This window comes from Ptiloglossa arizonensis, chromosome 11 (assembly GCF_051014685.1).
Source record: "Ptiloglossa arizonensis isolate GNS036 chromosome 11, iyPtiAriz1_principal, whole genome shotgun sequence".
NCBI lineage: Eukaryota > Metazoa > Arthropoda > Insecta > Hymenoptera > Colletidae > Ptiloglossa > Ptiloglossa arizonensis.
Genome location: NC_135058.1, coordinates 9879802 through 9903130, shown reverse-complemented (window position 1 = coordinate 9903130; position 23329 = coordinate 9879802). Strand labels below are relative to the sequence as shown.

Below are 23329 nucleotides of genomic sequence, written 5' to 3'. Positions count from 1 at the left end.
ATACATGTGTGCATAATTCATCGAGTTTACGATTATTCGACAAACGTCGAGCAAAATTATATTTGACTATATTTTAACATACTCAACGCCGCGTCTGCTAAAAGTGTGTCAACGCGAAGATATGATCAAAGGGGGACCCAAGACGACCAAAAACTCGATTTTATTTTCAAACAAAGCGGAATGCATAAACAAGCAGATGTGGCTCGGCCGAAATCCTTCAAACTTGTAACGCCTCGCTTCCTCGACTTCTCCACACTTTTTACCATTTTTCGTAAGCAGGTACGTTCGAATCTTTTCGTTAAATAAATTGTGAAGTCGATCGCTGATCCTCTTATATTAAGCACGACCACTTGAATTTGAACCTTCTGAGAGTTGGCTGCATTTAGAAATCAATATATTCGCTGGGAGTTTCTTTGTCGACGAATTTTTTGTCCAGACAATTATAAAAATGAATTAAAAAGAAATTCTGGAGTCCAAGTTGATTTTCTTGTACTAAACACGACGACCTGAGTTTGAACTTTCTGATAATAGTTGCATTTGGAAATCAGTGTATTTGTCGACGAATTTTTTGTCAAGACAGTTATAAAGATGGATTAAAGAAATTCTGGAGTCCAAGTTGATTTTTTTATACTAAACACGACGACCTAAGTTTGAATTTTCTGACAATAGTTGCATTTGGAAATCAGTGTATTCACTGGGAGTGTATTTGTCGACGAATTTTTTGTCAAGACAGTTATAAAGACGGATTAAAGAAATTCTAGAGTCCATCATTGGTCCTCTTATATTAGACGCGACGTGCGTGCGTGGAAGTTTTCAAGGCTCCTTGGAACGGGGAATGGACCTCGAAGTTTCAACGATCGCTTCGAACTTCCCCGAGTAGGAGAGTGATTCTTTAATCCCTGTACGAAGAATTCGTAGAATCCGTTCTAGCGAGCGATCGATCTTTCACGCTCCGCAGCTTTCCTGAATTTACTCCGAGCACTTTTAATTACCCATAGCGTCACGAGATACGTCAACTTATTCCTAAACTTCTCGCGCGCGTCTTTTCTAAAAAAAAAGAGTCGAAATTACGAGATTTCCCAATACTCGAAGCACACAGACTCATTACTCGCATTTAAGAACCAAAACGATGGAAATCGTGGCTGTTGAATGATCAATTTCACCATTTATTTTTTAATAATCTTATCCTAGAAATACATTCAAAATTTAAAAATCTACTTAACTTGAAAATTTGGAATATTTTTCCCAGAGTGGTGACAATATTAACGAGCATAGTTTATTTTTTTTTAAATCGAACTCAACGCGCGCAAATATTTCAAAAGCTGGAACCACTTTCGATTGTATCACGATATTTGAACTCAGCGAGAGGAAAGTGTAAAAAAAATGAAATGTCTCAAAACGCGAAGTCACGAATAAAAGAAGTTTAAGAATAAAAAGTTGAGGAGTGGAAAGAAACGCGTAAGTTCGTCTTCAAATTCTCATTACCGTAAGAAACAAGAGGGGAGCGTTGAGAAAAGAAAAAAGAGAACTCACCGATGGCCTTGAAAACTCCAAAACGACAACCTTGAGAATTATCGTAGAATCGCCATCGTGTTTCTCGTTTCGGGGACGAGCGAGTTCTCATTATCGCTTCTTCGCGTACGCGACCCCCGATGCCTCGATCACGATACTTTTAACCGTCCCGTGTTGAATATTAATAACAGTTTCTGTTTAATCAACCGCTCGTCCTCATACGTAAATCGCGTAACGCCCTTATTTAGTTCGGCTTATCCGTCTCCTAAAATATCTGATCTGCTCGCTCTCGAACGAGATAAACCGTAAATCGCGTATCGCTCGCGTTTCTATAAAACGGAGCTCGGCTAATAACCGGGGAATTCGTTAAAAAAGGCGAGCGAGCCCGCGCGGAAATTAACGTCATCGCGCGACGTTTATTAAACGCGTCGGTGCTGATAAACGCGACCGTAGAAGAAGAGGTGTACAGGATTTACGCGTGCTCCTTCTTCCTGCGATTAAAAAGGACGTAAACTGTGCGCCGCTTCGCTGTTTCGAAGGAAAATATATTCATCCTGCCGGTAGGATATCCTCGTAACCGTGGATGAATATTTAAGGCAACGAGACACCGCGGATATCGAACCTCGACTATAAATAACCACGAAACGAAAAGTATAAGATGCGAAAGCAAGATACGAAATCGATAGTCGGTACTCGCTGTTTGCGAGAGAGTTGTGAACGGTCACCGAAACCTCGAGCTTATTAATTAGCGTACTCTTACGAAGAAAATAAGCACTGCTACGAATGTACAGAGCGACTGTTGGGCGTAGTTTACAATTAATCGGCCGGTTAGTCGAATGAATTGTTCATTACTTAATGGACTTCCTCAATTTCAATCTGTCCGGCTCGCGTGTAAACGTATACTTTGTAACGCCCTGTATATCGGCTTGGTGTGAAACAGAACCGTTCTACGCAGGAAAGAAGTTAGTATCGGAACTTTATACGTTTACACAAACTTCTTTTCTTCTTTCAATGCGCTAAATTCGCCTTTGAAATTACACCCACATATTTTGTAACGTCCTGTATATCGGCCCGGTGTAAAATAGAAGCGTTCTACCCACGAAATAAAGTCATATTGGACGTTACACGTTTACACAAACTTTTCTCCTTCCGGTGCGCCAAATTCGCCTTTAAAATTACACCCACATATTTTGTAACGCCCTGTATATCGACTTGGTGTAAAACAGAACCGTTCTACGCTCGAAACAGGGTCGTATCGGACTTTATACGTTTACACAAACTTTTCTCCTTCCGGTGCGTGAAATTCGCCGTTGAAATTATGCCCGCGTACTTTGCAACGCGCTGTATATCGGCCCGGTGTAAAACAGGAGCGTTCAACGCGCGAAGGAGCGTGTTCCTCGCGCCAGAGGGAGCCGTTGAAGGGTACGCCGATTTTCCTCGCCGCCGCGAAACATAATCGAGCCTGTCGACGGCGACGCCATGCCACGACGACGCAGTTATTAACGCGGACATAAATCTTTCCCGACTTTCATTCCCGTCCGGTTCGGTTTCATCAACTCGCCCTGCCCCCACCCCCTCCACCCGGCACTCTTCCTCCACCCTTTCGCGCCATCTTTTTCGCTCCCTATGGCACTCGCGTTCGCTTCACCCCTGACCGCGTCACGGCTCTTTATCACGGTCGAAGAATTCGCACGACCGATTAATTCTCCCGCTTAGCGATTGCGAATTAATCGGCGAGTTTGCCGCGGGCCCGATTTAACCCCCCAAAATCGGCTAACGACCAAACCCCGCGAGTTTACGGAACTTGGGGCCGACATTACGCCACTTCGACCGGAAGTAATACCTCGCCAGGTCGCGCGCGAGTAAATGAATATTCAACTCATCCTCAACCACCACCCCCATCCCCCCTCCTCCTCCTCCTCTTCATCCCTCCGAAAATGAAAACGCAACGCCGGTGGGGGCACGGTTGTTGGTTCGTCGAGCGACAATTCGTACTCGGAGTGGGGCACTCGTGTTCCCTCGAACCAGGCGAGAGAGATAACACGAGGAAATTGGGGAAGGGGGGGAGAGGTAGCGTGAACTGTGCGCGACATCTGCTGGCGAACGTATGAAACAACCGAGAGATGAAATGTACGGCCGAAGAATCGACGGAGGACATATTTTTTGCGGTACAAATATTTGAAAAAATCAACTGCAATCGATGTATATTTTTTTACCGTGTTTTTCCAGCTTGCAGAAACGCGAGAATGTAGTTTATCAACGAGTATATTTTGCGTTTATCGTTTGGAATTATTGCGGAGATTATTGATATAATACAGTACAGACACAATGTATTGCGGGAAGGAAGAAAGATCGCTCCTGGGTTGAGAAGAATGTGGTACTTTTTTTTATTTACAGTAAAAAATACGATACGAGAAAGAGAAAAATTCCAACGATCGAGATTCTGGATATTATACCCTCGCTTAAAATATCCGATATTTTTATTATTACTATTCTGAGGATCAAAGAATATTAATGTGTCTTTAAATTCTACCGTGAGATTCGAAGCAACAAAAGAAATTCAATGGGTCAAAATTCTACATAAATATTACATACGACGAAAATCTGTTGGAAACTTTATATTAAATTACAATGTACAAATGCACGATATACTTTCGCTTAAAATCAGTGTCTTTGTACGCCACATTCGGTACGGTTCCACGGTTCGAGGAACATTGCGTTTTGTAAATGTTCTCTGGAAACTACGGTGGAAAGATCGGAAAACTTGGATCAATTATAGCTGTGGATATTACTCGGTACGATGAATGTCCGCTCGGGGAACGGAAAATCGAGCGTCGCGCTGAATTACGAGAAGATAAGAAGAAGCGTGTCAGTAACCTTGAGGCGCGCGCGAGCTCCCTCCTGCGTGGGAGGATACGCCGCTCTATTGAGCGTTACGTTTCGTTAACGACACTCTCCGCTAGCGACGCAACTGTTAACACGACCTAAATATCAGCCGGCTCTCGCCGACCGTCTCGTGCTTTTAATCCTCGAAACACGAAGACCGTTCGCAGCCATTCGCTCTTTCGACGTGTCGTCGCCGTTTGTTCGGTGGAATTCATTGTTTCTCAATGGAAATTACGAAATCTGAAAAGAACAGTGCCCTATTCCCACCCTTTGAGACGAAAACATTTATACTTCGTACAGAGCACCGCGCCCAATGCGCAGTCTTCGCGTCGATGCGAGAGGAGCTCTTATCGTGTAGATAGTCAACGTGAATCTATTCTTTTATTTTTCAATCGTGTGTTCTACAGATCGCGAGACTGTTAACCTTTCGTAAGGTAAACTTTGGTAAAGGGCGTATCTACGAACCGTGGTAGAACTAACCTAGGAGTAACTCAGACCTAACCTCACTTTTGCAGTGAAAATATTTGTTCTTCGAACAAAACATTGCGTTCAATGCGTAGTTTTTAAATCGATGCGAGAGGAGCTGTTATCGTGTAGATAGTCAATCTATGAACCATGGTAGAGCTAACCTAGAACCAACACAGATATAACCTCCCGTTTTCAGTGAAAATATCTTTTCTTCGAACAAAACATTGTATTCAATGCATAGTTTTTACGCCGATGCGAGAGAAGCTCTTATCGTGTAGATAGTCAACGCGAATCTATTCTTTTATTTTTCAAACGTGTAAGCTACATATCGCGAGACTGTTAACCTTTGGTAAGGTAAACTTTGGTAAAGGGCGTATCTATGAACCGTGGTAGACTTAACCTAGGAGTAACTAAGACCTAACTTCCCTTTTTCAGTGAAAATATTTTTTCCTCGAACAAGACATTGTATTCAATGCATAGTTTTTACGCCGATGCGAGAGAAGCTCTTATCGTGTAGACAGTCAACGCGAATTTATTCCTTCATTTTTCAACCGTGTCTTGTACATATCGCGAGACTGTTAACCTTTACGCGGCGAAGGGCGTATCTATGACCCGTGGGAGCACGAACGAACGTTGTCACGCATCAAAACCAACGTGACTGGACAGTTTCCGTGAGTCCACCAGCACCGAGCGCTTTACGTTCGACACGTTTCGCAACAAAGGGGTTAATCGCTTCATGGATATATAACGAGAGCGCGCGTGTATGCTATTTCGTTTCCATTTCAATGTTTACTATAGAGAAGGAGACCTACAATGGCCCTTTCGCGTTAAAGGTAAAGCGGACGCTCTTTGATCTTTCGGCTAGGGTGCAGCACAGTGTGAATGTATTGTACGGAGAAAGAAAGATCGCTCCTGGAAGGAATCGCGAGTCGTATCGGGTCAGACGTTTTAGTCGGGCTTCGCGAGGCTTACGACCAGGTAAAGATTACTCGATGTTCTTCGCGTTCCGATTATTTACGGTGATACATTGTTCTTAACCTGGGAACTCATCTTTTCTTCTTACAGCGATATCAACTCTTCTAGGTGAGCACTTGTGTCTCGATTTAATATTTAATGTTCAAGTTCTACTTTCTACTTGAATATGGTCCCGGTTATGTGAAACGATTTTACCCCCGGTTACGTGAAACGATTTATCCCCGGTTAGGTGAAACGGAACCATTTCCATCGGTTTATATTTCAATCTTTTAGAATCTTGGGAGACGAAATTCTGAAAAACGATATTCACGAATATTTTTGTTACAGTTTCGTCGGTTTTGAAATTTATAATACGTTTGGTAAGAATTTCTAGCAATTGTGTAACAACGAGTGCGTAACTTTTCCAACGGAGTAATTGCAAATTAATTTTAGAATACCTCCCGAATTGGAATCGATGCAATTTAAAATTATGGAAGAGAACTTGTACTATTGTGGTAATTAGTAACAAAATTTTCCAAAAATATACCACTTACATCTTCTATTGTGACTTTTCGAGAACACATGTTTCACGCATAAAAAAAAGTCGATTTGCGAAACGAGATCGCTATCTTTAGCTTCTTGTAAAAAATACTCACTCAAAAGTAAACCTTCCTAAGTATTATATTTCCTATTTTTTTTTTCAATTTTTTCTTCGTTCCAATTTATTTACAATCTGTTCTTGGATCTCTTCGGTGGTTAATTTCCGACAATTCGAACCCCGTGTACAGAAACGTTAAATGGATATGGTTAATTAAGACCGAAACAATCGTTTTTCTTTATTTTTTTTTTTTTTCCAGAGAAGGCTGCAATCTAACTGCAACGAACGAATTTACTCGAGTTCGACGACGAACCCGCTTGCATCGATGTCGCGTAATCGGGGGACGACGTGTCGGAGGGTAAACAGTAAATAATAAACAGCGGATGAAGCGCATCTCATGTGGTCGCACGTGTCACGGATGGAACGCTATTTGTGGCCCGCGTATTTATAAGCTGGTCTAATTTAGACGTAGACGTATAAATATCAATTCAACGCGGCCGACGCGCGATGCTGTTACAATTGCCATTTCATTGTATGTAATACGCTCTCGATACGGAGCGATCGATGTTTCAGCTGACCATCTATGCGTAAGACGTGTCAACGCGACACAAAAAATGACAATTCTGTACCAAAGACGAGAGAAAACGTCACCGAAGCTCTCTCGAAAAAATTCGCACAAATATTCCAGCTGTCGGTACTTGGTACAATTTCAACGAAAGTTACTGTACCGGTTTACTGAAAAAATATACATACCGGTTGAGATTCATTCAATCCACCGAAACGATTTATCATTCCCTCTATACGTCATTTCGTTAATTTAAACGATAATTCAAAGTGTCACGAGCCGATCTTCTCAATCGGTAGAAATAAAATTCTTTCGTACACTTTTTTCCATAACAATTGACAAGCTTCCTTTTTCAATATCTTTCGCGACGAAAGAACTATCTAAGAACAAATAATAAAGAATTGGAACCGATACAAGGGATGCTTTCACCCTTAAACAAAACTTGCCCTGTTTCTCTGTATACAACTACTGGTAAAAAAAAAAACGATTCGTTTCTATTTACATTTCTAAATTTCCACGCGATGAGGAAACTAATCTCGTCGTTAAAGTAGTCTCCCTCTTCAGTTACACAAATGCAACCATTGCACACTTAAAAGAGGGATTCATTTGTATTTAAATTATACAAATTAAACACGTTCCAATCTCATTCGTAGTTGGAGATACAAGTAATTAAAAAAAAAAAAAATGATCGATCAAGGTTTTTTCGCGTCTATGCTATCCCCTCCCCTTCTTCTCTTCTTCCTCCTCTATCTTCCTCTTCCTCCTCCGCTGCCAGTATATCTTCGCTCGACCGAACGTAACGCGGCGTAATTTAATTTTTGCGAAAATCCAGACGGTCGCAAAGAGGAGAGAAATTAGCCGGCGTGCGGTTTAACGGGGCACGGTATTTCAATCCGGACGCGGAATAATTTTTCGCGGCGCGAGTCTCGTCTCCGTTCGCGTGTCGCGATCCCAGATGCAATTACGATACTCGTTCGTGCAAATGTAAATGCAACGCGGAGGCTGCGGCGATCCGAACTGCCCGAGAAGAAATATGGATTCCTCTTCGTTGGCTCTCGCGGCTCACGCATACCTAATACGCTTATCGTTGATCGTTATTACATCGATATTGTACCCTAATTACCGTGGACTTTGTAGCAAAAGGTCCAGCACCGATCACCGCTCGGTAAATTTTTACGAGTTCGCTCGCTCTCGAATGCAACGATTTTCCCGGTTTAAACGATGCACCGGAAATCGCCGCGAAAGTATAATTTTTTTTTTTTTTATTGCGCGATCTTCATCGCGATAGGGGAGAGCTGCTCTCTCGCAGCTGCTTTCGCGAGGATTTCTACGAGCCTGGATTTTCAATATCGGTACGGATTACCGAACAACAAAGTAGACGGAATCGATTACACACGCAGGTGATGTTGAAAAGTGAATATTAATAGCATCGTTGCGATTAATTTACGCGTACGGGGAGGGAAGAGTGATTAATTATAGTTGGGAATCGTTTTTGGGTGTATTCGTGGATGTGAAAAATAAAAAGGTGTAATTTATTTTGTTTTTTTTTTTGTTTTTTTAAGATAGGGCGAGTAATCTTTGTTTGGAGAGATATTTCTTTGCGAGGGAAAGAAACTGAATGTGAAAAATAATTAAAAATTAGAAATGGGAAGTTACAGGTGACGGTGCGATTAAAAATTTGTGTAAACAAACCTCCGGCATGGAAATTTCAGTCATCGACACTGTTCTTTCAAGCTTAGCTAAAATTGAGAAATTTAGGGAAAGTGTTATTAATCAATTTGTATAGATTAACAAGCCTATTTGTATGAGAATCAGACTGCAAAGTATTTGTATATTTACGATTGTTAAATACTTGTATACGTTTGTCGATAAGTATTCCACAAGATGTCACGGACGAAAGAATGTCCCGTGCTAAAAAACATTTACAATTATCGACAATTATCGGGGACAGAAGCCGCATTAACGAATTGTAAACGGATCTTGATGCCCGATTATGCAAAATCGTGTGCGTCAAGACTGAGGATAGAAAAACTCAGTGAATTAGAATATGAAATTTTACCGTATCCTCTTGAATACCCCGATCTTCTGCCAACGGATTCTCATGTTTTAAGCATCGGAATAATTTGTTACCAAATAAACTGTTCCCGATGCGAAGAACCTGTAAAAATAGGGTTTGAAGAGTTTCTGACTCCCAGAACTGATTCTTTCGAATCTGGTTAGAAACCGATCGATCAAGAAGCGTAAAAAATTGCGTAAAAATTACCTGGATGAAATAATACACGTAACTGTAAAAATCTACGCGCCTTGAAGCAGCTCGATTAAAAAAAAAAACAGCAAGAATTAACCTATTTCGATGCTCTGGAATGCAACGTAGGACTAAAATTTTGTTGCGAAATTATACCAACCCTGGACGATAAAAACCACGGAAAATTTATCTAAACGTAGTTTCAATATTGTTTCTCGACGCAACTCGGGAATAATTGAAAAGAGAACCGTTTCACCGGAACGTAATAAAAGAGTCCTGAATATTTTATTCGCGAGCAATTCATACGAATTCTTTCTCAAGATACGTGTTAAAGTTGATAAATTGACAAAAACAAAAAGGAATCAATTTAGCTATCGCGACGATAACACGATGGTAATGAACGTGGCACGAGTCAATATTTTCGAACATCTTTTCTACCGTGGAATTACAAAGTAGCTACAAGTAACGAGCAATAAATGATAAATTTAATTTATTCGTATCGCGGTCTCGTTTTTACCGCGGTAATTCCGATTAAACCGGAATGGTCGAAGATTTCTGATCGTGGAATTAACAAACGATTTATCCGTCGCAGGTGCACGGTGAACAACTGTGTACCATCACCGAGGCTATCTCTATATAACTTTATTATCAGTGCCTAGTAATATCGTGTCAAGCCACGAGTGTACGATGGCGTACTGTAATTGCGGTGGAAGCGATGCGGTTAATAGGGTGTGGCAGCCCCTGGTTCCGAAGTTATTACGCCCCTATATTATTGATACAACTCCATTACGAAAGTCCTTGGAGAGGTCCGGATACGAGATCGTGTCGCGCTATTTTCAAGACGATCGTCCTTTTCGCCGTACCACCGGCAACTTTTTCATCGGGACGTACACCCACTTCCACTCGGTTATATACGTGGCGCGCGCGCGAGCTTGCACATGCACATGCATCGCGTGCACTTTGCATACTTGATACGAAATTTAACTCGGCTGCCTATTGCCTTTCTCGCGGCGTGTTTCTCACCTGTGCAATCATTTCGAGGCGTCCGGACATCTCCTTGAGTATCCTTGCATTTACACTTTACGAGCATTACGCATATTAAATACAATGTTGATCTTCCACGTAACGCGTTTTTAAGAGCGCGGTCGTTTCGATCGTACGAAAATGGGGGACACATCTACCGGTGTCTCGGGGGATTCTCCGATCCGACGATTACTGCAATCGTAATCGAGGAAGATTTGCATTTACACTTTACGAGCATTATGCATGTTGAATGCAATGTTGACCTTCCACGTAACGTGTTTTTAAGAGCGCAGTTATTTTGATCGTTCGAAAATGAGAGACATCTGTCAGAGTATCTATGAGGATTCTTGGATCTGACGATTAGTGCAATCGTAATCGAGGAAGAGTTTCATTTACACTTTACGATTATTTTGCATATCGAATACAATGTTGATTTTCTATACAATGTGTTTTCAAGAGTGCAGTCATTTTGATCGTTCGAAAATGGGAGACATCTGTCAGAGTATCTATGAGGATTCTTGGATCTGACGATTAGTGCAATCGTAATCGAGGAAGAGTTTCATTTATACTTTACGATTATTTTGCATATCAAATACAATGTTGATTTTCTACACAATGTGTATTTCAAGAGTGCAGTCATTTTGATCGTTCAAAAATAGCAGACATCTGTCAGAGTATGAGGATTCTTGGATCTGACGAAAAGTGCAATTGTAATCGAGAAAGAGTTTGATTTACACTTTACGATCATTTTGCGTATCAAATACAATGTTGATCTTCTACATAACGTGTTTTCAAGATTGCAGTCATTTTGATCTTTCGAAAATAGAAGACTCTACCTGGGTATCCTTGGAGGCTGAACTAAAGACGACTCCTATCGTAATTAAGGAAAAACTACGTTCACGTGTTGCGAACACTTTGCATACCAGATGCAAAGTTGATTCTGCGTACAGTCGAACCTGAGAATGTTACTCGCGATATGTTTTCGCGCGTGAAATCCCCAGAAGATCGAGCTACGGACGAGTGCTATCGTAACAAGAGCTACTTGCACGTGTTACGAGTATTTTGCATACCGGATACAAATTTGATTCGGTTACCTGTTATACTCGAATCTGACGATGTACTTCCGACGTGTTATCACTCGCGAGTTAAACACTCAACGAGGGCAACATTGTTAACATTTCACGCACGGTAAAATTTCCTGGCAAACGTCGATTCGAAACAACTTTTTCGAGATAATGGTAATAAGTCCATTGTCGAATAATGAAATATCGCTGACAAAGAGTGACTCTCGTGATGCACCCGGTGAGATTATGCGCCAAAATTCGAGCGCATTAGCGAGAAATTTAACGAGGAGAGTTACCACAAATTGTAAGTCCCCGTGAGCTGTTTAAGGAACTACCCCATTTTGGACGTAGCTGGTCCTCGTTTTCGTGGTAAATGGGATTGAGGATCGAGATTTCGAGGAGCTGGATTTCGGACGACAGTCGACGTTCAGAAGTTATAAATACTCCGGGGAGCTGGAAAGTTCAAATCCGAGTTAACAAGGTAGAATAATTTTTGCTTCGTCGAAGGCATCGCAGAGACGGACCGAAAAGGTTCGAGCCCATATGGTCTCGCAATTCCTTCCAAGACCGATCATCCACGCCCCACGAATGCATTAAAACTACGATTAAAGCTGTGCAGTTGCATAGTATCACGCTTGATACTGACAATGAGAAGACAGGTACTAAAGACTCTTCTGACAGTAACAAAAATCTGTTCGACAAGAATAAAAGAATAATATTGGTGAATTTTCTATTCTATTTTTACATTATGTTAAAACGATCACACTTGACTTAATTTTATCACCGAATTGGACCCACTAATGAAAATTAAATATTGCACACATTTAATTCATCTACAAGACAGTGTCACCAATGGATCAGTGAGATTTTCCCGATGAAAACGAGTCCAAACACGACTACATTCGGTCTTCAATCACACTTGGTTCAAATTTTTCAAAATTGACTCGAAAAAAAAAATATAATTAAAGACAGTTCGAAAGTGGTCGTGTTTGGGCTCGTTTTCATCGGCGGAATCTCGCCGATTGATTAATTACATTCTCGTGAAGATACAATAAAAATTATAAACAATTTTACTTTTCGATGCGTCCTGTTATAAATTACTGACGCGTCACTCGAGCAGAAGACCACGAAAGCTGAAAGCAACCCTGTTCTCTGTACTTGATTGTAACATTCGCGTTAAAAATTAGTTCTCAAAATATGATAACGAAAATATCTTTGACTTAGATCGATTCGTTCAGTGAATGTGCAGATTACTTCGATTTCGTTTTTACGTCCCAAAATTCAAATGGTAAGGTGTGTGGCAAACTACGATGAGTTTATTTGCGAATAGTAAGTCTCGCTATGCGTGACGACAAACGGTCCCCATTATCGGAGCTTTCGTGGGCAACGTTACGATCAACTTTCTCGCTCACGTCCGGATTCTAAGCGGGCAACGAACCGCAACGAACGATTCAACGAGGGCCAAGGGGATGATGGGGCGAGAAAGAAGGGCGCAAGACTCGACCGGATCGAGGAGACAGTGGCGCATCTTCCGATGGGAAGGAGTCGCGGAAGTGGACCTCCAACTTTCTGACCTAATTTTTTTCCACCCCTGTATAACGACCTTATCGAGCCCGAACGAAGGGGCGTTTGCTGGCGAACGGTAGAAAATCGTCCTAAATTGCAAAACGATCATTGATCATTATTTTTTACTACGAAAACCGTGTAGTAACTTTTTTTACATTTTCAAATTGTTAATCACAATTCTGTATGCTCCGTGATTTTATTTCGTTTTTCTAACATTCTCAAAGTCACACGCGGGGTAGGTTATTGTTTCATTGTTTGGTTTGTCGAGTTCGTTAGTAAAATTGTTTATCGAATGTAAAGAAAGATTCTCGATCTTTCGATCTTGCACGGCAATTTATCGTTTTCAATCGAAAAAGTTTCCATTTACCAAAGACACTGGTACGTCCTGTTTCTTTCCATTATTCCTCTCCAAAAATACCGTAACACTATTACTCAAAGTTTACTAGTTTCTCGAAATAATTTCCAAAAGATTCTGAATAATTACAGATAACCCATATATTTAAGCTCAACGAGCTAGACTCACGAAGTACTCGTTTCTCGAACTAATTTCCAAAAAATTCTTATTAATTACGTACAACCCAGATAGTTAAGCTCGACGAGGTATACTCACGAGGTACTTGCTTCTCGAGTCAGTTTCCTAAAGAAAATGATCGACAATTGCGTATAATATGGGCTCAACGAGGTGGATTCACAAGGTACTTTTTCTCGAGACAGTTTCCCGATGAAAATTATGGATAATTGTAGACAATCTAGGTGGTCTCCACCTCCTCCTCCTTCTCCACCTTCTCCTCCTCCTCCACCTACTCCCGTTGGTCTTCTAGAGGAGCGGTCGTCGAATCCATCTGTTCTCCTCTGCCGATTCCGAAAGCAGGATCGGTTTCGTATTCCGCCGTTAGATGATATCGTCGCGTCAACTATTACGGGGCACGATAGTTTCGCGTGTCACGGTACAAAGCACAAGCGCAGCCGTAGACTTTCGTCGCTCGATATGCAGATTCTCGTAATTACAATAACAAATCGCGCGGAGCCGGGCATAATGGGATCACGTGATCGTAACGTGCGTAAACGGCACAATACGCGATACGGTGAGCGTCCGATGTGCGCGCGCCGACTACGTCAAGAAATCCTCGTGAATTCCGTGTTACGCGAAAGCTCCGCGCTTCGCCGAACTCGCCGGGAGCCCCTTCGGCATTAAAGTTGCAGCTTGAAAAAAATCGTTAATCCCCTTCGCTGCGTAAATAAAAGTCGGACACGGAAACGGGAACGTTGGAAAATTGAAGAACCCGCGACAAAACCGACTATATCGATCGAAATTCCCACCGCCTCACCCCTCCACGCGCTATTTTTTCTCTATTTGCGTTCCGTGCATTTTTCAAACGGAAACTCGACGGTTCGCGAATCGTCTGTAAATTTTACGCGAACTCGAGAACAAGAGAAATTAACAGGTAGAGAAATTATTGGTCGGGTGTAAGTAGGTTCGATTTTCGTTTGGTAGTTTGTTTTAATGGAATTTATTAACGAAATGACACACGGAGTAGTGCGTAAGGCATTTTTTGTACAGAATGGAGCGTCGAACTCTTGGGCAAAGATCATTGAATATGACTCGAGATATCGTGTTTGGAAAGGAAGAGGAGATTTTTGGTACGAATCAGGGACATATTGTTCGAAATGTAACAAAAAGAGGATGTGAATTTTGGAACTCTATTTTTGCGTGGCAATAGATAAATTACTTTGCACAATTTCGGATCATTTTTATTCTTTGATCTATCTGTTTCCTGTAAGTGTGTAATTTTAGTGTCGGAGTTTTCGTAAGAAATTAAGAGAAATAAAGAGAGTCGATCTATGATAAATAAAACGTTTCGAGAATATAACCGACGAGAAATTGGACGATCCATTGAAATTTGCAGAAATAAATTTGTCAAGTTTAAGAAAGCTACCAATAATGTTTGGGTAAAAAAATTGAGAAAGAAGAACCTCTTCTGAGGTTTCTGGAACAGAAGGTCCCCCGAAGCCTACGACACTGTCCCCTCGCTACCATAATTGAGCCCCACTCTTCGCTACTTACCACGAGGCGGAATGCCCACCGGGCAGCGACGTCTGCCCTTGCCCGCGAGAGACTTAATTAGACGCGTACAAACTTATATTATTGCCTAAATTTGTCACGGTCACCTTCAACTTTTTTACACACAACCCTGTGTAATCCTTTTTCCTCGATGCTTATCTTTTAGCTATTTGGACACGTCTTTCAGTTACCTGAGAGACGAAACAAATTAAAATTACAGTATACGCGTGAAAAATTGTAACCTTGTAAACTTGCACGAAAGAGGGTCGCACGAAACATCGGAAACATAATCTCGAAGGTCCTTCGAAAGCGTATCGTACGCGATGAAAACAATTTTCGTTCGTCCACTGATTGCAAAAAAACACAATTGAGCAGATCGAATTAGATGGTCCATTCTGTATTGTAATAGATAGTTCGATAACTTTTGTCGTTCGATAAAAATACTATATTGTTCAATAAGTTTCATCGAACGACAAAACTTAAGAGAACAATCTAGTAACTCCTACGTGGACTTTTATCGAGGTTTATCCCCGATAAGAGATTCTCGACGAGAACGTTTCGTCGGATAGATGGCGTTCTGATGTCGATCGTGTGTTGTTCGGTGGCAACGAGGCGATTGGTCGCCTGTAACGTGTCGCGTTATAGTTCTCGACGTGACGGGTGACGAAGAATTAATAAAATCGCGGGTATCCAATTTCACGCGAGCCAAAGTCGTTCGAAATACAGCGATACCGAAACCGATGGAAAAGTTCTACGCGAAATATCAGAGGAAATATTACTGCCATTTCTTCGATATTAAATTCCGACGTACTTCTTTTCACGGAATGTTACGCAGTACGCCAATGTGTTACCGATGTCGTCGTATCGATGTCGATACGTTGGGTGGATGTTGCAAACCCTTGACGCGTGAACGCATTTGGAAACACTTTAAATACTATAAAATCAGCTCCGCGTCAGCCTAGAGACACTGTGACAGTCATAAATTAGGATTACCACTCTGAAACCTTGTCCCTTTATCTTCAATTATTTTGCATCCTTTTTCTTAATCTTCTCGATTGTATTTTTATATCCCTGATCTTTCTTCAGACGCAACCTATGACTTCTATAATTTTTCTATATTTGCATAAACACTCGATCCTGCGTCTATCGCTGCTAATTTCGTTCTTCGTGGGTTTGATTCCATCCATTAACAACAAGAGTGTCAGGTTACGACTAAAGACACAAAATCTACGAAATCTTTGGACTTCTTTCTCAATTGTTCCTCTGTAAACACCTTCGCAGATTCTGATCTGATTGTCCGATCGTCGTCTATCTCTGTTGTTCCCCTGGCAAGTTTTATTCACATTGTATCGTGTTGAGTTTTAATAAACCGTGTTATTGCGCATTACGTGCGATTTCAAACCTCCTTATTCATCGGTCACGCAAGATTAACTTGGCGTGTGACACGTGTCAATTATTACGTTGGACAAGAAACATCCGATCCAATCGTGCCGGATCTGACCAAGATACATTTGGTCGAGTCGAGAGCCGGATTTGACACGAAACATTAGGTATGCGGCAAACAATGTCAACGCGTGGATAACTGACCGTTACTGGTCCGATGTGATTCCGATAAATGGCCGATGATCTTTATTCGACCGTGTTAATCATTGAGTAATTTTAAAAGGAAATTGGAAACAGGCCAAATTGAGCCTTTTTGGTTGTTTCAGTGTTAACGATCTAGTAAAAATTTGCGCGTACGTAGTCATTTTGTTACGATTTGAAACAAATTCGAAATAAATCGAGACAAATCGGAGTATTCGAAATAAATTGGAACAATTCGATACGAATCGGAACTAATCGGGACAATTCGAAACAAACCGTGACAAATTGGGACTATTCGAGACAAATCGGGACTATTCGAAGTAAATCGCAACAATTCGATACAAATCGAGATAAATCGGGTAAAATCGGGACTGATCGGAATAATTTGAAACAAATCGAAACAAATTGGGACAATTCGAAACAAATCGAGACAAATTGGGACAATTCGAAATAAATGGAAACACTTCGACACAAATCGGAACAAATCACAACAAATCGGGACAATTCGAAGCAAATCGAAACAAATCGGGAAAATTCGAAATAAATCGGTACAATTCCGGACAAATCGGGTAAAAATGACCGTATTCGCGGCAAACAGGTGTTTCCGCGTCGCTCGTGAAAAAATATAGACAAACGCAAAAGAAAAAAAAAAGATCGATTCAAGAAAGGTAGTCGCGTGTCGTATTGGGTCAGACATGGTCTTTGTAGTCAGCCATCGCGCGGCTTCCCGATAAACAAAAATTACGCTCCCCTCGACTCGAGCCCGGATCGTTAATTCTGCTCGCGATACCTTTAAAATTGTTCCATTACGTATTTACAACATCGTGTTTCCAACCCTCTCCAACGTTGAACTAACTTCAACGTTCACCCTTCTGTTTTGTTTCTAACCTCGAAAACGTTTGTCCATGATTCATTCACACCTTGCGCATCGAACGATGCCGCGAAACGTCGTCGAATTATCGCGAAAGTTAGAAGGAAGAACGTAACCTTTTAAATATTCAGAAGGTTCAGAAGGTTCGATACAAATTGACTGCAACTCGTGGGGACCGAACGATTGCGTTGGGACCGCGAAGAGAGCAGAGACATGAAACGAACGTTGCGTCGGTTCGAAGTTACGTGCAATGGTGGGGAGAGAAACTCGATGATATTCTCGACGTATTAATTTCGCATCGACCAAGCAGCGTCGTCGGTACAGTATGCGCGACATAGTTGATGCTCGCGCATAATTCACGAGCCGACCGTGAAATTATTCACCGTAAACGTGGGAGATCCCATTTGCGGAACGAAAGTACACGCACGCGACAAATACGCGGGGCAACCCTTATGGCGCGTAGACGGTTGCGTGCGCAACTCCTCGCTCTCCCCTCCATCGAGCGCGCGTACGGTTTGAAAACTTCTCCCGCGCGTTTTCATCGCTCCACCCCGCGATACCGCAACTGTTGTTAACCCTACGCGACACGTAATCGCGACCGTGTACATTCGCGGGGGTATTTTTTTTTATTACTTCTTTATTTTTCTTTCTCCTCGTAGGGAATTGACTGTACCGATGATTACGATTATTCGTTTCCTTGGTATTCGTGACTCATCTTTAACTCCTACGCGTAATTTCTTTTTTTTTCATCGAAAGTTGAAACTAATTCACGACAGATAATTATTTCACTCGTTGTAAATACATTTTGTGGAGAATTAACGCAATCGTGGTGTATTTAATATTTGTATATAATATAACAGAGATACACTTGTTTTTTTGTTTTTTTAACGTACTTCTGGAAGTAGATTATTTCAAAATCGAGGAATGTGTATTCAGAACTGCATTCGTAGAAATGCAACGGTAGAAAGACGTCGATAGTGTCTAATAATATTTATAGAGAGGAAAAATAAATAGGTTACAGTTTTGCAATGAGTTTATAGATCGAGGGGAGTTTCACACTTGGTACGTCCCGAAAGGAAGTACCTTTGGCAGTTTATCGCGAAGGAATAATTTAAGTAAATGCTGGTTACGTCTTTGTGGATACTTTCTAGCCGTGTATATATTCGTTTTATTCTTCTTCGTATCGATTCGCTTTCTTATCAACGTAATTACCATCTTATGTATAAAATTCTCGTTTCCCCCTTTCCTTCCTTCTCCCTTCCCTTTTATTTACTCGTGATTTCTTTAATTGCAACCTTGTTACATTATTCTCAAGTTCAGGTTAACGACACCTGATTCACATACACTCAATTCGTACCATCTTCGCTCGATAGCTTTCGATCACATTTTACAACATCAAGGAACAAAGGAAGAATACTATTCACCTGTTCTATGCACAATGAAAGTTTCTACAATCATCCTAAGTTGCTACAAAAATTACGATCATAAAATTACTATAAAAACTGTCTACCCTTCCCTTATCTTTAGACTCACATCGAAGAGAAAATACAACGATCGAGAGTCACGACGTGAACAAAGTTACGTACACCAACGTTCTTTAACAATACCATTTTTGCGCGCCTTTGTACAAATCGTGTTGAAAAATCGTGCCAAAAATAAATCCACGTGTACGAGCCACGTGCACGCAATTTCGTTCGAAAAGAGCGCAGACGTCGTTGCGTAATAAAATTCGTGAAAAAGAAAAGAAGAAAAAAAAAGAAACTAATCAATGATCCACCCACGTCATCGTTTTGTCGAAAAGTGCATCGGTCCTCGCGATTATCGAACGAAATGACTCGATTCGCGCGGAATGTAATTTTATTTGCACTAGCGCGTCCCCCGTTAAAGCGTTCACCGGGGTCCGCGGTAATGGACTATTATCAGCGACTGCCTTGACCTCGGGCACGCGGAACGCTGAACAAAAAGAAAAGGCGCTACATCGCGCTCGTGTTACAATACGCATGCAAATTTTTACACTAGGTACTATCCACCGCGCTGGTTTTGTAAGCTTGACAATGTCCGCGCGGCGTTGAAACGCGTACACCGGAAGATAAAGAACGACCGCCTGGGGAACAAACGGGTCGAGGACTTTTCGAAGAAAGAGAAAAAAAAAGAAAAAGAAGAAGAAAGAAAGAACAATCCTGGCGGAAAGACGCAAACCACCGTCGTCACCGTATTAACGTTCGACGACGTTAGATTACGAATGGATGGTAAATAAATATGGCGCAACGCCGATATCGCGCAACGATCGTCGTGAATATTCAGAAAACTGTTGCTCGAGTTACTCGGCCAGGAATTTTAAGGAGAGAATTATGCATATCGAGGCGACGTGGCTTTCCGTCCGATCTAAACGCTTTCGTCACTGATAATTCGATACCGGATCGTCCGGTTTGCAAATCTCTTGGTACTCATCGGAGGAGCGGCGGTTGTTGCGTCTTCCTCGTGTTGCGTAATGTATTTTACGAGGCAACGACTAATTTCGCGCGACGAATCGCAAGCAACGGGGACAACGATGAAACGAAACCGAGCGAGGAAGGGAGGGGAAATAATATTCCCGTAGGAAACGATCGATTCGCTGTTACGAGACACAGAGAGGTTAGGTACGGATTGTAAATTGGGTCTCGAGAGCGGGAAAAATTACAGCCAAGGGAAATCCGTTTTCGCGATCACTTTTCACCAAACGTCACGTTACTCGCGCCATCTTCGAAATCGCGATAATCACTTCGATTCAATACGAAAGCGACCGTTTCAGATCGTAGGAAGAACGAGTGCTAGCAAATTGGAGAAAATTCATATTTTATCAAATGTTCCCCTAGAAACCTACCTTTCCACAATCACAGTAAACATACTATTAATCAGAATTCAACAACCGTAGAAAAATCCATCTTATCTTTCCTACCATTTCAAAACTCATATCTCTCAATAATAAACACCCCCGGATAGCTAACTCTTAATTAAAGAAACTAATAACCGTAAATACTCCTCTCCTAAAACTCTATCTTTCTTTCGTCGCTGAAACGTAACGCTCATCCGCGAAAATCTTCTCTTCATCCCCATAGGGTGGAGACACGCGTTCGAAAAAAGTTCAGGATGCACCGTACCACAGAGAAAAGGAAACGACAGGGTAGAAAACGCAGATCGATCGGAGCGGTGGTCAGGTTTGCAGGCCTGGGTCCACTTTTCGACGCGACGATAAATTCTGGGGTGCTTGCTTGCTTGGTTGGTTGCGAGCCGATGGCAGCGCGGCGTGCGCGTTCGCGTCGCGCGCCAACCAGTCAGCCAGCTTTCCTGCAAAATATTTCAGCACCTTGGCACGACTCCCATCGGGGCGTCGAATTGATTATTGAACAAACAGCGCGATGCCTGACTCGCGTCCACCGTCGTCGTGGACTGTTTTCACCGTGAAAGGAGCCCACCATCGCCGAACTCCTTGGTCCTCGGAGTGGCCAGAGGCAGAACAGAACGAACGGAACGTGCCTCACGGAAATTTATAACTGACCGGGCTGTGGGAGACTTCGAGCTCCGGGAACCACGCAATTTACAGCTTTTCTTATTACGCGAGTTATCCGTTGGTGCACGGTTACCACCGAGCTTGTTTCTTGATCCCTCGTGGCTGGAATCCCGCTAGAGGACGCGAGACATCGCTGCTAGACCTACGCCCGGATTTTTCGCGCGATAAGTATTTAACACGGTCGAGACGATTATTGGAAACATCGGAAGTGAGACGAGAAACCGATCGTTTCCCGTTCGACCGGTCGACGCGAAGATTCCTCGTTTCGAGGTTAAGTTTTGGTCAGGAATGTGCGGTGTGTCCGAAACGAACAAGTTTCGAGGCGCCAGGGACGTTTCTTTCGTTCAAGAGAGCGAAAAGGGGATCGTAGTTGCTCCTCGATTTCGAGAAATTGGAGAAACGCGAGAGAGTTCAATGCGGGGTGAAACGGGGATCGGGATCGCGGGTTCTTGGGTCGTTGTATCGGCACGGAAGCGCGAAGGAGCGCACACTGCGAGAATCTGTGCGCATTGTGGAGAGAAATGTAGCAATTTTTTGTTTATCGAGATCGAAGGAACTTTTGTATAATTTTGTCTCGCCATCGATCCAAAATGTAACGAAACTGCGTTTACTCGGAGAAATCAATACCCTGGTGAGTGGAAACGAGTCGAATAGAAGGCTAAAGTTAATTTCAAGATACATAATCTTGCTATTTTTAATATCCAATATTTATACACTCGCAATATACTATTACTTACCAAGGGTACGTTTCTTTTAAAATGACGCGAACGTTGCGAGTTCCGTTGTGTTACTTTTAATTGTAACTTTTATTTTGGAAACTTTTCTACTTTAGACCACACGCGAATTAACGCGTAAGGATGATAAATACTTAAACTGGAAAACTTGAACATCCATTCGTTATAATTTCTCTATGAAGCATTACTGCACCTATGCACATTATCTTTTTTCCCTCGTTTTCGCCCGCAGGACATTTCGATTATGTTACTGCGTGACAACTTGTACAACATTTCCCCTAAAATTGTATTATAAATTTGGAACCAAAAATGCACATCGAGAAATGCAGCGAGAAACAATGCCAAGTAAATTTGGGACACCGAGAAACAGTGCCAACTAGTGTCCTTCCAGGAAGCGGTGGGGATGGCAACGCGACAACTCGGAGGACGGTATTTCTTTTCTAAGCACCCCGAATAATGGTTTCTGCGTTAAAGAGAGAAAAAAAAAAAAGAAACACACTTAACCTCCCAAGTTGAAATATATTCTTCGTTCTTTGCTATTATAATAACACTCAATTGCCCGAATTAAAATATTTTACCTGTTCTTTGTCACTATAGCAATAACACCCAATTCCTTTAATTGAAATATTTTTTTCGCTCTTTGCTACTATAATAACACTTAATTGCCCAAGTTAAAATATTTTATCCGTTCTTTGTTACCATAGCAATAACACCCAACTTTCTAAGTTAAAATATTTTATTCGTTCTTTGTTACCATAGCAATAACATCCAACTTCCTAAATTAAAATATTTTACTCGTTCTTTGCTACTACAATAATAACACTTAATTTCCCAAGTTAAAATATTTTATTCGTTCTTTGCAACAATAGTAACAACACCCACCTTCCCGAATTAAAATATTTTACTCGTTCTTTCCTACTACAATAATAACACTTAATTTCCCGAGTTAAAATATTTTACTCGTTCTTTGCCACTGTATCAATAACGCCCAACTCCTCGGGTAAAACTATTTCCTTCGTTCGTTGCTACCATAGTAATCGTCGCTATTACCCAATGCCCATTGGAATACCTCGAGACAGTGTCGAGAGTTCACCGATACCCCGGAGTGAAATATTTATTTCTCGGGGGCAGCGTTCTCCAGGTTGGATAAATATTCATTACGTCGCGCGGCCTACACGGTCCACGGGATTATTCCTAGTTATCATTTATTCAACTATGTCATCAGACGCTCGGGCGGGTGGACGCTTAATTAAAAAAGATACCGGCACCCGCGCGCCAGTCAGCCTCGGGTGCGAATTTCTTCGCTCGTAGCACGCTCGGACACGGAAACGAGTGCAATTTAACGTCCAACGTGGCCTAACTCGAAACGAACATTATTATTCCAGCTACCGAACTACGCTAATTCGCGCGGGTCCAGCCGCGTGTATTGAAACGTTCTCGTTCTGGCTGTCTTATCTCCTAACGGTGAATTCAATTTACGTACCAAACCGTGTAATTAGTCGTTTAAGGATGCAAACGATGCGTTTATCCACCCTCCGAGAAATAATATTTCTCACGGAGGAAAGTACAAGTATTTCTCACGAACGTTCCAAAAATCGACGATCGAAATTTTCTTTTTTCAAAGAGAACCATCGAACTTACAAGTTT

At 41.8% G+C, this 23329-nt stretch overlaps 1 protein-coding gene and 1 long non-coding RNA gene across 8 annotated transcripts in view; both read right to left on the bottom strand.

Moving 5' to 3' along the window:
* The window catches only part of Mam (neurogenic protein mastermind), a 380463-nt gene that overhangs the window by 124664 nt on the left and 232470 nt on the right, over positions 1–23329 (bottom strand). The gene's annotated exons all lie outside the window — the stretch shown is intronic.
* On the bottom strand, positions 5290–10059 carry LOC143152690 (uncharacterized). Its single transcript, XR_012993618.1, has 2 exons — positions 8836–10059; positions 5290–8722 (listed from the first exon to the last, which is right to left on the bottom strand). It is a non-coding gene; the product is annotated as an uncharacterized LOC143152690 (long non-coding RNA).